Source organism: Bos grunniens, chromosome 6 (genome assembly GCF_055505025.1).
Source record: "Bos grunniens cultivar Pamir isolate PY7600 chromosome 6, Bosgru_T2T1.0, whole genome shotgun sequence".
In the NCBI taxonomy this organism is placed as follows: domain Eukaryota; kingdom Metazoa; phylum Chordata; class Mammalia; order Artiodactyla; family Bovidae; genus Bos; species Bos grunniens.
This window is the reverse complement of record NC_141170.1, coordinates 7,334,667-7,345,280: the sequence shown is the minus strand read 5'-3', so window position 1 is coordinate 7,345,280 and position 10,614 is coordinate 7,334,667. Positions and strand designations below refer to the sequence as shown.

At 43.1% G+C, this 10,614-nt stretch overlaps 1 long non-coding RNA gene across 1 annotated transcript; it reads left to right on the top strand.

The window, feature by feature from the left end:
• The first annotated feature begins 264 nt into the window (after positions 1-264).
• On the top strand, positions 265-8,499 carry LOC147370250 (uncharacterized). Its single transcript, XR_015166077.1, has 2 exons — positions 265-1,476; positions 7,960-8,499. It is a non-coding gene; the product is annotated as an uncharacterized LOC147370250 (long non-coding RNA).
• Positions 8,500-10,614: the final 2,115 nt, after the last annotated feature.

The window sequence follows — 10,614 nt, the reverse complement described above, 5'->3', positions numbered from 1 at the left end:
CAGCCTGCGTTTCGTACTTTCTCGTTTAAAGTTGACTTTCTATTCCCAGGGTAATTTCACTTGTGTTTTATCAAGATTCTCTGCTATCTTCCACCCTTCTCTTAAACTCACACCCTTTCTGTTGGAATTCATCCTGCCCTCCACGTGCAGGTAAATGAAAGGTCATGGAATCTCTGTCTCCTAGTAACGTCATGATCCTGTGTGGCTTGTTTGCTCTCCTGATTGTTTCTGTGTGTTTCCCTTTGGGAAGCTTCCAATGTTCTGTAACACGCAAGTCTCCTCTGCCTGGCTTCAGAGACAGTCAGCAAAGCCACACTTCTCCCTAGCTCTAAGCCTCACTCAGTTACAGCTTTGGGGCGACAGTATGTTCCAAAGCTCCAGCCATCCGTTTCTTCTTATTGTTTTCAACTTCCTCTCAAAGATACAAAGTTTTCAATGATTTTGACTACTAAGAAAGAAAATCCTGTTGCTTAAGTAATAATTTCTTCATTGATTCACTTATAGCCAACAATATCCTATCTGAAAGCAGTATTAGCAGAGTTGATAAAGTAACCATCAAGCAAAGAGACACTTCATGTAGCCAAAGCTGAACATTTAATAGTGAATGTTCGGTATTCATTAAAACTATTTAACATTGAAAATCACTTGGATTGTTAGTTGTTGCCTTTATAAATGCAGTCTCTAGGTTGGGATTATTGCCCTGTCCATTAAACCTCATTTAGTCAGCAAACATTTACAGGCAACTAGGGTTACAGAGAAGGAAGAACTTTATCCCAGCCATGAAGAAGGTCTTTATGGATGGGGCTGGGGGTGGGGTGAGGATAGATAAGTTTAAATTATCATTCAGAGTTATGAGGACCTGAATACATGTTTGTTCCTGGTAGAGTAGGGTCAAAGGAGAAGAAGAATCAAGTCTGCTCGGGGGAATCAGAAAAGATTTCATGAAGGATATGTCTGATCCACATCTTAAGAGGATGAGTAAAGACGTTTGTAAACTCAGCTTGTTCCAGGAATCAGTGCCTCTCAAAATTGCCTTTGAAAAACAGTCAGAAACACAACTTGGAGCCACCTCCACACCTTCACTGCTCAAACACATAAACACACACACACACTTACACGTGAAACTCAAGAGAAATTGAATATATTCTGTTCTTTTAAAGTGATGGTTTTAACTATAGGAGCATATCAGAATCATCTGAAGAACTTTTAAATCTTCAAAACGCCCAAGCCAGAGGCCTCTCTGTTAACAATCTTGCATCATGCAATCACTGACATCAAAGTTTACACAACCTTGCTCTCAGATGCAGAGAGAATTAGACTAAAGGACCCCTGTCTATCACTGTAGATTTCCCCAAGGCACAGAAGACTTCTCTCCACAGAATTAGAATTCTCCCTTTTAGACTGTAAAGGCATGTCAGTCAAAATAGCTTTTGAATATTTCTAGGGCAAGACACAGAAGGCTTCAGTTCTCAAAGGGTAAGTTCATGAGCTCCAGGGCGGTGGGGAGTGGGCAGACAGGACTGTTTCCCCAGCCCCCTGGAAGGTGAATCGAGTCAACAGTACTGTCTGAGCACTCACAGTGAAACAGCAAGTCACTTTCCCTAGTGCTCTCTTTCTTCCAGGAAAATATAAACCCATTGCGTTGGTCATTAGTTCATTCCGCTTCGCTTGATCAGCGTGAGCAGGGAGTCTCCTGAGAGCCCTCTCTTGGGTGCAAAGGCCAGCAGAGTCCCATCACCCACCCCTGCCAGTGACATCTAACTGTGTCTGATGAAAAGCTCTGGGGCTTTGTGTGTCAACATTCCGGTTTTGCCAGACAGCCGCAGTCGGATGTTCGGCAACATGTGGGCACATATTGCAGGAAAACGCTTTGGATTTTAAACTAAGGGGCCTGTTTTTCAACTTCTCCGGGTCCAAGCTGCCTCAAGTCAAGGTGATGGGGGCATGGGGATAGTAAGAAGGATCAGAGATGAGTTACATGTTGGGGAGAACCCCGCCCCCACAAAGCCCGGACCTTTTGTCGGGGACTTGCCGGCAGCTATATTCTTTCTTTCTAACCTCTCAGGATTCTGTGAAGAAGCATAAGACATCTTCTTTTCTCCTTTTCAATCTCAAATCTGGCAGGGTTTACAGACTCCATGAGGGGAGAGATAAGAAAAGCTCAGGAGTTGAAAACCATCCAGTCATTGGGCACTTGACCTGACCTGACTCCTCTTTGAACTGCTGGGGAAAAACATGAGAACAGTCCCTGCCAACTTTTTTTTTTTAATAGATTGGCACAAACTTTTTAAAATATTTATTTATCTATTTTTATTTGGCTGCACCAGTCTTGATTGCGGCACACCGGATCTTCTGTTGTGGCATGCAAATTCTTAGTTGTGGTGTGTGGGAATCTAGTTACCTGACCAGAGATCAAAGCCAGCCTCCCTACATTGGGAGCATAGAGTCTTAGCAGCTGGACCGCCAGGGAAGATCCCCCCAGTCCTTGACTTCTTCAAGCTTCCTGCCTAGGAAGAGAGAGAGAGACCAGGACACAGCTGGATTTTAAAGCGCTCAGCATCCTTGTAGACACCCAGGCAGGAATGCAGCTGCCCCCAAATTAAGCATCCCAGTGACCTAAGAGCCACCTTGCCTTCCTCCCCAACCTCCCCTCGCACTCTCCCACCTTTCGCTCTCGGCACATTTATTTCCTACTTGTTGCTCCGAATCGCGAAGCATTTTCCCAACTCCAGGCCTTTGCATCTGTCGTGGCCTCCGTAGGAAAGTACATTTTCCCCAGGTTTTGCTAAGTCTGCCCCATTTTTGTCCTTCAGCTTGTTTGTCTCTTCCTTGAAGAAACTTTCCTTGAAGTCTCCTCTGACTCAGAAGCTACAGGTTTTACTTTTACCATTTTAATTCTTCTTTAAAACTTCTAACTTGGTGAAAAAAACAAAAGGGCTGGACTTTTAACTGAAATATTTTGACAATTTGTTTGTGACTCCTCCTTTCTCCCTTTCTCAGGCCCCTGGCCATCAACATTCCATTCTTGCATTCTATGAATTTGGCTATTTTAGATCCCTCGAATGGATAAAAGCCTAGAGTGGTTGTTTTTCTGTGCCTGGTTTCTTCTGCTTGGTGTTTCCTCAAGATTCATCTGTGTGTCACATAGTGCAAAATTCCCTTCTTTTTAAGGGCTGAGCGGTATTCCATTGTATGTATAGATCGTGTTCTTTATCCGTTCATCTGTTGATGAACATTTAAGCTGTGTCCACATTACAGCGATTGTAAACAATTTTTCTATGAATATTGTTGTTGTTTAGTCACTAAGTCAAGACCAACTCTTTGCATTCCCATGGACTGCAGCACACCTGTCTTCCCTGACCTTCGGTATCTCCTGGAGCTTGCTCAAACTCATGTCCTTTGACTCAGTGATACCATCCAACTATCTCATCCTCTGCCTCTTTCTCCTCCTGCCCTCAATCTTTCCCCTCATCACAGTCTTTTCCAACGAGTCAGCTCTTTGTATCAGGTGACCAAAATATTGGAGTTTCAGCTTTAGCATCAGTCCTTCCAATGAATATTCAGGATTGATTTCCTTTAGGATTGGCTGGTTTGATCTCTTTGAAGTCCAAGGGTCTCAAGAGTCCTCTCCAACACCACAGTTCAAAAGCATCAATTCTTGGGTGCTCAGGCTTCTTTATAGTCCAACTCTCATATCCATACATGACTACGGGAAACACCATAGCTTTGACTATAGGGACCAGGGAACACAGGAGTGCTAAAAAAAGAGAGGACTGGACTCTTGTTGAAGGCAACAAGACAGATTTATTCCTATGACTGCTGTAAGGGAGTCTCCAGCATAGACTGAGCTCCACCGCGACTAAGACAAAGGTGGCTGAGGATTTCAAAGGGAGACAGACAGGGAATATAAGAAGGGTATTAAGGGAGCTTAAAGGGAGACCACAGAGAAATGGAAAATTGCAGGAGGGGAGTAAGTGGAGAAGTACTGAAACTGGCTTGGCAATGCGGCACATTCTGCCCTTCGGCAATATTGTGTTTTCTTGAGGTAAGACTCAGCTCAGAGGTCACGTGTGAGGACACCGCCTACTGCAGTTAGAAACCAGATAAATGCGGTCAAATCTCCTAGCACGGTGTTCAGCTAAGTCCTTTGTGCCATATGGGAATTCGTAGTTTTCAACTATGCTTAAGGTGCTTTGCTTTTTTATTTTATCAATATCTAGAGTTAATGGATGGCACCCCACTCCAGTACTCTTGCCTGGAAAATCCCATGGACGGAGGAGCCTGGTAGGCTGCAGTCCATGAGGTCGCTAAGAGTCGGACTCATATGACTGAGCGACTTCACTTTCACTTTTCACTTTCCTGCATTGGAAAAGGAAATGGCAACCCACTCCAGTGTTCTTGCCTGGAGAATCCCAGGGACGGGGGAGCCTGGTGGGCTTCGGTCTCTGGGGTCGCACAGAGTCGGACACAACTGAAGCAACTTAGCAGCAGCAGCAGCAACAGAGTTAATTGGGGCCTATAACTTCTTCCCAAATAGGATGAAATCTAACCAAATTTTAAATTCTCACATTTCTTTGTTCTGCTTTCAGTTACCAAATCTGAGATTTATCATATATTTTAATAATCAAAACACTTTTATTCTTTGAAATACATTGTGTTGTTTTTTGTTTTCTCTTTTCCTTTCTTACCCCATATCTTCTTCTTAGATTTATTTTGGTTTGTTTCACCAAGTGCAATTTCTAGCAATTGTTTCAGTCAAATTTAACGGATGGCAAAACATTCCAGTCACTAAAATGTGCTTATTTCATCCTCTCATTTTTGAATTGAGCAATATTTTGACTGTGTATAGAATGCTGATTAAACAGTTATTATTTTCCTCTCCCATTCAATGATATGGATGAGAAGACTTAAGCTAATATGATTCTTATTCTTCTGTAGAGAAGCTTTTCTCCCCCCTTGTCCAAAAGGTTTCTGGACCTCCTCTTTTTTGGTGGCCCATAATTATTCTACAGTATTTCTGGGTGTGGTCATTTTATATGCCTCCTGCCCGACACCCAGTAGTCCTTTTTAATTTAACTCATGTATTCCTGAAACAGAATATGTATCTTTCATTATTTGTTGACTCCTTCTATCTGTCCTCTGCGTGCTTTTCTTCCAGAACCCCTCTTAGAACTTCCTATTTCCAATCATTCTTTAATGTATTCATTTTTGCTATTTAACTTGGCCTTTTGAGAAAACCTGTCAGCAACAGTTTTCCAACTATGAATTCTCTTCTCAGTTCTGTGCAGTTTGCTACATCTACTAATTTCTCCTTTTATTTCAACAACTTTCTATAGTCAAAGTCTCTAGTCAAGTCTCTCTTTTTGAATCCAATGTCCTTTCTCATCTCTCTGTATTTGCTACATTAATTCGATTTCCTTAGTTCTCACAACTAGTGTTGGTTGGGTTTGCTGACTTGACTGTTAGACTGACTTTCTTAAATGTTGCCTAAGTCTTGGTTTTCTGCTTGTCTTTGTATCTTTTACCAGTTGCCTATTTGAAAGCTGGATTATACTACCTGTTACCAGTGATAATAAACTAAAGGTGGAGGTACTATCAGCTAGGAGGTCACTAGCTAGTCATTTTTGTTGTTTAGTCGCTAAGTTGTGTCCAACTCTTTGAGACCCTGGTGGCTGCAGCATGCCAGGCTCCTCTGTCCTCCACTCTCTCCCGGAGTTTGCTCAAATTCTTGTCCAGTGAGTCAGTGATGCTATCTAACCATCTCATTCTCTACTGCCCTCTTCTCCTTTTGCCTTCAATCTTTCCCAGCATCAAAGTCTTTTCCAATGAGTTGACTGTCCTAGAGACGCCTTATTTCCCTTGAGTATCACCAGCCACCCAGGGGGCTTTGGTGCCTCTCGGGTCCAATGCCTCCACTTAGTGCTCCAGCCTAGGGACAGACACTCCTGTTCCCACCTCATGAGTGTGGTAGTGGGGAGGGGAGGGACCAAGCCATCTGGACTCTCCTACTAGGGCACTGTAGAAGCCACTTTGACTGCTAAGAGCTCCTTAGAGCTCTCTCATATTCCGGTATCCAGTCCTCAGCATTTAGACAGAGTATCTGAAACCACTCCCTGCTGGGAACAAGCTCCCCAGGGTGGGGTTAGGGCCACAGCCTCATCAATTATTCATACCCCATCTGCCTCCAGCCTTTCAGAAATCCCTTATAGTTTCTGGTCTAAGGAGAATAATCCCTTTTGTCTTATAGCACTGTTATAGACAATTTTCTCCTATATATTTAGAGGAGGAAAAGGACATTATAGCATACACTCAGTTTATCATCTTAATAGCATCTTCTGGGTTTAATTTGCAAATTTGTTTTTGATTAATAGCTGTACAAGAACTATAAGCATAAGGGTATATATCCAATTTATTTGTACACATTTAAATAATATTGCAATTAAAATAATTGAACAACACAAGGAAATCACTATGCATTAAAATATTCTTGGAAATGATGTCTATATATTATTCCTGTTGGAGAAATATTGTCTGGGTTCTTACATGAGAACTTACTTCACCTAGAGTTGATTGAAAAATTGCAGAGGGAAACACTAAAAATAATACTTCCCCTGCCTCAGCCGTAAAGCCTTAACCACAGAAGCAACGCAAGTGCCAGTGTCCTTTGTAATGACCCCTACCTTCAGGTTGAAGCAATGTATTTTGGTCCTGCCAGTCTGCTGGCCAAGCAGAACAGGTAGAAGGAAGGGAAAGAAAGCTGGCAAATGAATGATAAGGCTTGTGTAATATTTTCAGTGTGCCAGCTAACATTCAAACGTGTTACATTGACTTGTCCTGACAATAACCTAGATGCCTTGATGTCCAACGGTTGGGTATTAACCTCCATTTTACAAATGAGAAAAACAGAGGCTCAGTGAAGTCAAGTGACCTGCTTGAGGTCCCCAGCTACTCTTGACTAGGAAACCAAAGTCCTTTACAAGGCATATCCGTCAGTATCCCAGGGGGACAAGGATGACGTGCTGTACTTAGGAGAGTTCAAGGAGGCTTTAAGTAAAGGGACTGGACTTCCCAGGTGGTGCTAGTGGTAAAGAATCCACTTGCCAATGAAGGAGACTTAAGAGACCCGGGTTTGATATCTGGGTCACGAAGATCCCCTGGAGGAGGGCACAGCAACCCACCCTAGTATTCTTTCCTGGAGAATCCCATGGACAGAGGAACCTGATGGGCTACAGTCCACGGGGTCACAAAGGGTCAGACATGATTGTAGTGACTTAGCGTGCACACACACAGTAAAGGAATTACTTAAATGGTGCGATGGAGAAGGAAATGGCAACCCACTCCAGTATTCTTGACTGGAAAATTCCATGGGCAGAGGAGCCTGGCATGCTACCATCCATGCGGCTGCAAAGAGTCAGACATGATTGAGTACAACACATGCAAATGGTGTGGCAGGGAGTAGAGAAATGATCAATGCAGGCCCCCCAAGCCAGTGAGAGGAAAGCGGTCCCCACCACTAGGCTCAATGCAACAAGGAGGGGAGGTGATTACTGCATGGATTCCTAAACTTTTATCAGTCTGGGGGACCCAGAAGACCCCAACTCAAGAATAATGTTTTTAAGTGAATTTGATAAAATACTTAGAATTGCCAAAGAAACCAATTCTATTAAAAAATGATGCATAAAATAGTCAAATAAAATATGTCTGTGATGAGTGAATTAAAGTCACTCAGTCATGTCCAACTCTTTGCAGTCCATGGAATTCTCCAGGCCAGAATACTAGAGTGGGTAGCCAATCCCTTCTCCAGGGAATCCTCCCAACTCAGGGATCACATCTTCTGCATTGCAGGCAGATTCTTTACCGTCTGAGTCACTAAAGAAGCCCCAAAATAAAGACATGTTGTATTAAACCAAAATTCTTCTACATAAATAAATAGAGGTGTGTTTTTATTTTCTCCATTAGAGTTTACAGACCTTCTGAACTCGATCCACAGGCTCAAGACTAACAACGCTTTGGCTACTGGGACCCAGAAGGAGCAAACAATGCAGAGGGCACGTTGGAAAGAGCAGTGGCCTTTGGCAGAGGGACGCACATCCACACAGCTGGCCCAGGGAAAGGCCACGAGGAGGGAACTGGATAATACCTACCCCAGTGTCCTTTGCTTCTTCTGTCTGATCACACGCGAACTGTCCACTTTGGTGTAGTTCATACAGAACGCCTCGCCAAGGCAGAGAGCAGGGTTAAGAAGGCTGGAGAGGCAACCTAGGGGCAACTCTTCAAAATTCTGCACGTCGGCCTACTTTTGAATTCCACTTACAGGCAACCTACCTCTTTACTCCAAAGACGCAACTGGCTTATTTTAGTTCTAGAAAGCACTCAACTGCTTCCAACTTCAAGAGACACCCCCCACCCACAGCCCAGGAAAATTTTGCCTAACCACCATTCATATCCTATTATGCTTTCTCATTGAATAAACTGATCCCCATTCCAGTAAAATATCAATAAGTGTATCATTTATATAAACATTTGTTTAGTGTTTTGGATCAAGGGGAATTATATTTGGTGGCTTGTAACAAAGTGGCTCAGCTGGTAAAAAATCTGCCTGCAATGCGGGAGACATGGGTTCAGTTCCTGGGTTGGGAAGAACCCCTGGAGAAGGGAAAGGCTACCCACTTCAGTATTCTGGACTGGAGAATTCCATGGACTGTATAGTCCATGGGGTTGCAGAGAGTTGGACGTGACTGAGCAACTTTCACTTTCAACAAAAACCCAAAGCCGAAAACAAAGGTTTCAACATAAATACATTCAGTTCAGTTCAGTTCAGTCGCTCAGTCGTGTTCGACTCTTTTCGACCCATGAATCGCAACACACCAGGCCTCCCTGTCCATCACCAACTCCCGGAGTTCACTCAGACTCACGTCCATTGAGTCAGTGATGCCATCCAGCCATCTCCTCCTCTGTCGTCCCCTTCTCCTCCTGCCCCCAATCCCTCCCAGCATCAGAGTCTTTTCCAATGAGACAACTCTTCGCATGAGGTGGCCAAAGTACTGGAGTTTCAGCTTTAGCATCACTCCTTCCAAAGAAATCCCAGGGCTGATCTCCTTCAGAATGGACTGGTTGGATCTCCTTGCAGTCCAAGGGACTCTCAAGAGTCTTCTCCAACACCACAGTTCAAAAGCATCAATTCTTCGGCGCTCAGCTTTCTTCACAGTCCAATTCTCACATCCATACATGACCACTGGAAAAACCATAGCCCTTATGGGGAGGGAGGTGGGAGCGGGGTTCAGGATTGGGAACACGTGTATACCCATGGCAGATGCATGTTGATGTATGGCAAAACCAATACAATATTGTAAAGTAAAAAAAATAATTAAAAAAAAGGAAAAAAAAGGAAAAACCATAGCCTTGACTAGATGGACCTTTATTGGCAAAGTAATGTCTCTGATTTTCAATGTGCTATCTAGGTTGGTCATAAGTTTTCTTCCAAGGAGCAAGCATCTTTCAATTTCATGGCTGCAGTCACCATCTGCAGTGATTTTGGAACCCAAAAAATAAAGTCTGACATTGTTTCCACTGTTTCCCCATCTATTTCCCATGAAGTGATGGGACCAGATGCCATGATCTTCGTTTTCTGAATGTTGAGCTTTAAGCCAACTTTTTCACTCTCCACTTTCACTTTCATCAAGAGGCTTTTGAGTTCCTCTTCACTTTCTGCCATAATGGTGGTGTCATCTGCATATCTGAGGTGATTGATATTTCTCCTGGCAATCATGATTCCACCTTGTGCTTCTTCCAGCACAGTGTTTCTCATGATGTACTCTGCATATAAGTTAAATAAGCAGGGTGACAATATACAGCCTTGACGTACTCCTTTTCCTATTTGGAACCAGTCCATTGTTCCATGTCCAGTTCTAACTGTTGCTTCCTGACCTGCTTATAGGTTTCTCAAGAGGCAGGTCAGATGGTTTGGTATTCCCATCTCTTTCAGAATTTTCCACAGTTTATTGTGATCCACATAGTCAAAGGCTTTGGCATAGTCAATAAAGCAGAAATAGATGTTTTTCTGGAACTCTCCTGCTTTTTTGATGATCCAGCAGATGTTGGCAATTTGATCTCTGGTTCCTCTGCCTTTTCTAAAAACCAGCTTGAACATCTGGAAGTTCAAGGTTCATGTATTGCTGAAGCCTGGCTAGCAGAATTTTGAGCATTACTTTACTAGCATGTGAGATGAGTGCAATTGTGCAGTAGTTTGAGCATTCTTTGGCATTGCCTTTCTTTGGGATTGGAATGAAAACTGACCTTTTCCAGTCCTGTGGCCACTGGTGAGTTTTCCAAATTTGCTGGCATATTGAGTGCAGCACTTTAATAGCATCATTTTTCAGGATTTGAAATAGCTCAACTGGAATTGCATCACCTCCACTAGCTTTGTTTGTAGTGATGCTTTCTAAGGCCCACTTGACTTCACATTCCAGGATGTCTGGCTCTAGGTCAGTGATCACACCATCGTGATTATCTTGGTCGTGAAGATCTTTTTTGTATAGTTCTTCTGTGTATTCCTGCCACCTCTTCTTAATATCTTCTACTTTAATATGTTACCATGTGTAAAATAGGTTGCTA